This window comes from Physeter macrocephalus, chromosome 9 (assembly GCF_002837175.3).
Source record: "Physeter macrocephalus isolate SW-GA chromosome 9, ASM283717v5, whole genome shotgun sequence".
NCBI classification, from domain to species: Eukaryota; Metazoa; Chordata; class Mammalia; order Artiodactyla; family Physeteridae; genus Physeter; species Physeter macrocephalus.
In genome coordinates, this window is record NC_041222.1 from 80,837,871 (window position 1) to 80,845,138 (window position 7,268).

Here is a 7,268-nt window from a genome sequence, read left to right on the forward strand (position 1 = left end):
GTCTCTTGTAACAGTCTTTATTTTAAAGTCTATTTTATCTGATATGAGTATTGCTACTCCAGCTTTCTTTTGATTTCCATTTGCATGCAATATCTTTTCCCATCCCCTTACTTTCAGCCTGTATGTGTCCCTAGACCTGAAGTGGGTCTCCTATAGACAGCATATATGTGGGTCTTGTTTTTGTATCCATTCATCCTGTCTGTGTCTTTTGTTTGGAGCATTTAATCCATTTACATTCAAGGTAATTATTGATATGTATGTTCCTATTACAATTTTCTTAATTGTTTTGGCTTTGTTTTCTTGTGTTTCTCTTGTGTTTCCTGCCTAGAGAAGTTCCTTTAGCATTGTGGTAAAGCTGGTTTGGTGGTGCTGAATTCTCTTAACTTTTCTTGTCTGTAATACTTTTGATTTCTCCATTGAATCTGAATGAGATCCTTGCTGGGTAGAGTAATCTACCAGGGTTGTAAGTTGTAGGTTTTTCCCTTTTGTCACTTTAAATATATCCTGTCACTCCCTTCTGGCCTTTAGAGTTTCTGCTGAAAATATCACCTGATAACCTTATGGGGGTTCCCTTGCATGTTATTTGTTGATTTTCCCTTGATGCTTTTGATATTTTTTCTTTGAACTTAATTTTCGATAGTTTGATTAATATGTGTCTTGGAGTGTTTCTCCCTGGGTTTATCTTGTATGGGACTCTTTGCACTTCCTGGACTTGGGTGGTTATTTCCTTTCCCATGTTAGGAAAGTTTTAGACTATAATCTCTTCAAGTATTTTCTCAGACCCTTTCTCTTTGTCTTCTTCTTCTGGGACCCCTATAATTCAGATGTTGGTGAATTTAATGTTGTCCCAGATGTCTCTGAGACTGTCCTCATTTCTTTTCATTCTTTTTTCTTTATTCTGATCCTCAGCTGTTATTTCCACCATTCTATCTTCCAGCTCACTTATTCATTCTGCTTCAGTTATTCTGCTAATAATTCCTTCTAGTGTATTTTTCATTTCAGTTATTGTGTTGTTCATCACTGTTTGTTTGTTCTTTAATTCTTCTATGTCCTTGTTAAACACTTCTTGTGTTTTCTCAATCCATGCCTCCATTCTATTTCTGAGATTTTGGATCATCTTTACTCTCAGTACTCTGAATTCTTTTTCAGGTAAGTTGCCTATTTCCTCTTCATTCATTTGGTCTTGTAGGTTTTTATCTTGCTCCTTTGTCTGTACCATATTTTTCTGTCATCTCTTTTTTTTTTGATGGTTGGGCCTGTGCTCCTGTCTTGCTGGTTGTTTGGCCTGAGTCATCCAGCACTGGAGTTTGCAGGTAGTTGGGTGGAGCCAGGTCTTGGTGCCAAGATGAGGACCTCTGGGAGTGCTCACACCAATTAATATTCCCTGGGGTCTGAGGTTCTCTGTTAGTCCAGCGGTTTGGACTCAGCACTCCCACCACAGGAGTTCAGGCCCGACACCCAGCCTGGGAACCAAGACCTCACAAGCCACATGGTGTGGTAGGAAAAAAAAAAAAGGGCAACAAACAAAAAGGAGCAGAACAATAACAAGGAATAAAAAGTAAAATAAAATTAGTAAAATAAAAAATACATTAGAAAAAATAAAAATAAAAATGTAACAACAACAAGATCAAAGCAAAACAGAACCATAACACTGCAACAGCAGAGAGAAAAGGAAAAAAAGCCAGAAAAGGCCTTGAAGTAGGTGGGTCTCAGGACTGGGACACTTGCAGCTGGAAAAGGCCCTGGTTGGGGGGTGGGGCTTAGGTTCAGGACAGCTAAGGCCCTGGGGTTGTGGCATAGACTCAAGACCTGCATGGCCAGAAAAGGTCGTGTGGGGGGTGTGTGGGTGGTGGTGGGGTGGACGGGTAGGGTTGGGGAGGGTATGGGGGCTTAGGCTCAGGACCCTTGTGGCCAAAGTGGGCCCTGGAGGGCTAAGGATCAGGCCTGGGACCCCAGAAGGCTCGCCGGGACCCGAGTGGGTGAGGAGCCACTTGCTGCATTTCCCTCTGATCCTCCAATCCCCCGAAGGTCTCTCCCCTTCCCCACCAGTCCCCACACCATGTGTTAGCCTCTCCGATCATGGGAACCCCTCCCCTCCCCCAGCTTCCCCTCAGGGGTGTTGATCCAGTCCTGCCTCCACTTTTCCTCCCCCCCTTCCCCCAAGTCCTACCCAGTCACGTGGGGATTCTTCCCATCCCTTTAGGTGTCCGAGGTCACTCATCAGCACCTGGTTGGTACCCTAGTTGTGAGGAGACGTGAACTCCGTGTCCTCCTACTCCACCATCTTGACTCTGCCTTCAAATTCATTGTTTCTTATCATAGTTACTGGATTATACTATTAAAAACCTTGGGACTTCCCTGGTGGTCCAGTGGTTAAGACTTCGCCTTCCAATGCAGCAGGTGTGGGTTCAATCCCTGGTTGGGGAGCTAAGTTTTCACATGCCTCGTGGCCAAAAAACCAAAATATAAAACAGAAGCCATATTGCAACAAATTCAATTAAGTCTTTAAAAATGGTCCACATCCAAAAAATCTTTAAAAAAACCCCTAAAAACCGTGACATTGACAAGTTGTATCATTATATAGATTTAAGCTTAACAGAAAGGAGAGCTAGGACAGTATCCTATTTTATATCACTTAAAATTGGAATCTGGTTTTTATTTTTCTGTTCTGCATGCTTATATTTGTGGTTTTACAACACAGGCTTTGACAGAATATTTGTAGTTTAGAATCTTCTGAGATCATATGGCTTAGTCTGTGGCATCAGATTAATAAATACTAAGAAACATTTCAACCATCTTCTTGGTAAGAAAAAGCTGAGTATGGAAAAGGTCTAGAGGAAACTTGTCACTAAATGAAGTCCACTAGTCCATTCAAGCTTCATACAAAATATTGGATGGAGACAACTACAGCTTTGGGTGAGGAAATGCTGAGCCATGTGTGATTGAGGAAGACAGAGAGTACCTCTTCTGAAAATATGATTGAGTCCATCTTGAAGGAGTGAAACCTGCTTCTTCATTATGATAAGTAATTATTAAAAATCAAGGTCCATAGAAGGATTTAAACAGTTCTGGAGGCATAAAGATTTTCACTGAGTGCCATTTTCCAAATTATTACTAATAATATCTGTACTGAGGTTGGGCTGAGGAGAGAGTTATCCAACTCTAATTATGAAAACTGAATCTCACATGGGATCCCTATCATGCACCACTGTGTCCCCAAGTCTTCATTCATTGGTGGCCTATGTGGCTGTCTCCTGCTGAGGTTTAATTTACCTCAATTTATTAAAGACTAGATTATTTTCAAAATTAAGTGGACTTCCATTTATTTTTGAGTTTTATTTAAGACTTCTTAACTTAGCCAGACTGTTTGTTCCAGCAGTGTCTATTAAATCAAGGACAGGCTAGCCAGGCATGGGGTAGTCACAGTTTGTTTTACACTGTCTATTAAACTGTCCATTAACGTGGCTATCAAAGAAGCTGCTCCCACAAACAGCCAAATTGAGGCTCATGAATTCCTTGCTCCACCAAATAAGTTTTATGAACTTGAGGACACCCTCACTTTGTTTTAGTTTCATTAAACTTTGTATTTATTCTACTTATATGATTAGTTAGACTTAGGAGCCTGAACGCTCAAGGTGATTTTAAGAACTAATTGATGATTTTGCAGCCCAGTTTATTGACAAATTATAAGTAATCCCTAAATCTGATCTGTTGATGAGAGGTGACAGTAAGTCTCCTTGCCCTTCTCTGCTAATGAACAGTACTACTTTATGATTACACATGAATTTGGATAAGTGTTTCCTTCTCTGACTACTCCTCCTCTGATTCCTAGCTTAGTTTTTCCATTTATATTATTTATTGGTAGAACATTAATAGAACCATTGCCCAAATTAGTAAGGTTTAGAAGATTGTTTATACAGAATGCCTCCAATCTGGCATGTTTCAGCATGATATTTCTGCAGTTTTGGTGTCTTACCTCCAAGAAGGCACAGCAATGAAAAATAGTCACTAATTTCAAATTGTTATTGAAAGATATGTTACAGACGATTTTATAAAAATCAGCTAGTTAACCAGCAATTGCTATCTAAGCAGGAGATAAGATTAAAATATATTCTTTGAAGTCCATTATCATTTCAACTTTTTATCTTGTAGGCTTACTGGAGGAGTGAGGTAAGAAAAATGCATGTCTTCAGTGGTGATAAGAAAAGAGTAAACATTTTTCTTTGTTGAGGAACAGCCAACAGTTTTATTTTCCTAGAAAATCCAAGGCCTGAGGAATCACAATTGATAGGATGTGTTTAATAAAATAACAGAAAAATGTTTGGTTGGGAAACTTCAGTCAGTTGGCTAGTTTTATTCAAAATTGTAAAGTATGTGGCTTTTGTCTTTTATGCGCCCTTTCTTCCCTGCCCCCTCCAAATGCAAAAGATTACGATGTCTACAATTGACTACAAAATACTTGTGCAGAGTCAGGGGTTATCAACTGCTTTAACCAAATATCCATAATCTAAGATGGTGAGCTTCATTCTACCAGAAAGGCCAAACTCAGGGGCTACTCCTTGACCAACACCTGGGGATTTTCTAATTAGTGTAGTGAATGTTGAAAACAGGTTTTTATTGATGAAAATAGTGGCCTGTTGACTATCATGATAAACACTACACATAAGCTCTAAATGTTGAAGTTAAAGGTATTCAGGATGCACAAATAAACTAAAAGTTTTTAATTTTTTTAAACTTCCCTCCCTCAAATGTAAGGGATGTAAGAAGCTAATGAGTAGCCTGTGTACTTTGCCATAACATCTACGCTTGATCCCCAAGGAGTCCTGTGTCCAGTCATTGGTTGAGGTTCTGATGAACAAACTAATAAGGGTAACAAAATCTTGCTTCTGGAACATTGCCCTGTTTTTTCTCCAGAGAGCCTTCCATGTAATGTAGTGGTCAATGTACTAAAAGGCTAAGAAGCTGGAACTTTGTGGAGCCTGTGAAACAGGTGATAAGAAGTGTTTAGGGCCCGTTTACCTGAGAATGTGTTTGATAAATATTTGTAAGGTAGCAGAATTTTTTGAGACTTGCTTCCACAATAACCTGATAGTAAGGTTGTGCTTAAGTTACTAACCCTTATCCACATAAAAGCTCTTCCTCAGCTGCTGTTATCTAAGACCAAAGGGAACCTAACAGTGGTGTATGGCCAAATTGGCTTTCAGTCCTTTTGGAACACACACCTACACCAGGTTCATGTTCTGTTTCTTCTCTTCCTAGTGCTCTTCCTTTTATCTTCTCTCTGTAAATATTTTTTAAATCATACAGACCTTCCAGGGATCCTGTGCCCTCATGATATCTTCTATTTCTCAGTTTTCTACTCTCCTCTGCCTTCTTGCCTCACTCACACATCCAAACACAAACAGTTAACTTACTGTTAAGGCTCAGGTGCTTACGGTCTCAATGGGATTTCTATTTTAAGCCCCCCAAATGAAGTTCTAACAGTAGAATTTCAGGCATCAGAAAGAGTAAGAGAGGTATTTCAAGGTTGGTTACCACCAAATGACTTTAATATTAAAGGCCAGGCCCTGGCAGTGTTACCCAATTAACAGGAGGGCAAATTGAGACAGGGACATTCTGGGCAAATCTGGGTATGGAGTGCCATTTGTTTTATGATTTCCTTATCCTGCACGTGCCTTGTCCTCAACCGGCATTCCAGGCTCTGAACTTTTCCTGACCTTCTACTGGAAAACCTTCTTTTACTCCCCATTTTCTTAGCGTCCAGTAATCTGACAAATCATCGTTGCAAGGATGAGTGAAGCTTGTGGGTTCATGTATTATTTTATTTTTTACCATCTTTATTGGAGTATAATTGCTTTACAATGTTGTTAGTTTCTGCTTTATAACAAAGTAAATCAGCTATACATAAACATATATCCCCATATTCCCTCCATCTTGTGCCTCCCTCCCACCCTCCCTATTACACCCCTCTGGTGGTCACAAAGCACTGAGCTGATCTCCCTGTGCTACGCGGCTGCTTCCCACTAGCTATCTGTTTTACGTTTGGTAGGGTATATATGTCAGTGCTACTCTCTCACTTCGTCCCAGCTTATACTTCCCCCCTCCCCATGTCCTCAAGCTCATTCTCTACATTTGAATCTTTATTCCTGTCCTGCCCCTAGGATAATCAGAAACATTTTTTAAAATTCCATATATATGTGTTAGCATACGGTATTTTTTTCCTCTTTCTGACTTCACTCTGTATGACAGACTCTAGGTCCATCCACCTCACTAGAAATAACTCAATTTCATTTTTTTATGGCTGAGTAATATTCCATTGTCTATATGTGCCACATCTTCTTTATCCATTCATCTGTTGATGGACATCTAGGTTGCTTCCATGTCCTGGCTATTGTAAATAGTGCTACAGTGAACATTGGGGTACATGTGTCTTTTTGAATTATGGTTTTATCAGGGTATATGCCCAGTAGTGGGATTGCTGGGTCATATGGTAGTCCTATTTCTAGTTTTTTAAGGAACCTACATACTGTTGTCCACATTGGCTGTATCAATTTACATTCCCACCAACAGTGCAAGAGGGTTAACTTTTCTCCACGCCCTCTCCAACATTTATTGTTTCTAGATTTTTTGAAGATGCCATTCTGACCGGTGTGAGATGATACCTCATTGTAGTTTTGATTTGCATTTCTCTAATGATCAGTGATGCTGAGCATCCATTCATGTGCCTCTTGGTCATCTGTATATCTTCTGTGGAGAACTGTCTATTTAGGTCTTCTGCCCATTTTTTGATTGGGTTGTTCATTGTTTTGATATTGAGCTGCTTGAGCTGCTTGTATATTTTGGAGATTAATCCTTTGTCAGTTGCTTAGTTTGCAGAGATTTTCTCCCATTTTGAGGGTTGTCTTTTCATCTCGTTTAAGGTTTCCTTTCCTGTTTAATTAGGTTCCATTTGTTTATTTTTGTTTTTATTTTCATTTCTCTAGGAGGTAGGTCAAAAAGGATCTTGCTGTGATTTATGTCATAGAGTGTTCTGCCTATGTTTTTCTGTAAGAGTTTGATAGTGTCTGGCCTTACATTTAAGTCTTTAATCCATTTTGAGTTTATTTTTGTGTATGGTGATAGGAAGTATTTTAATTTCATTCTTTTACATGTAGCTGTCCAGTTTTCCCAGCACCACTTATTGAAGAAGATGTCTTTTCTCCATTTTATATTCTTGCCTCATTTATCAAAGAAGGTGACCATAAGTGCATGGGTTTATCTCTGGGCTT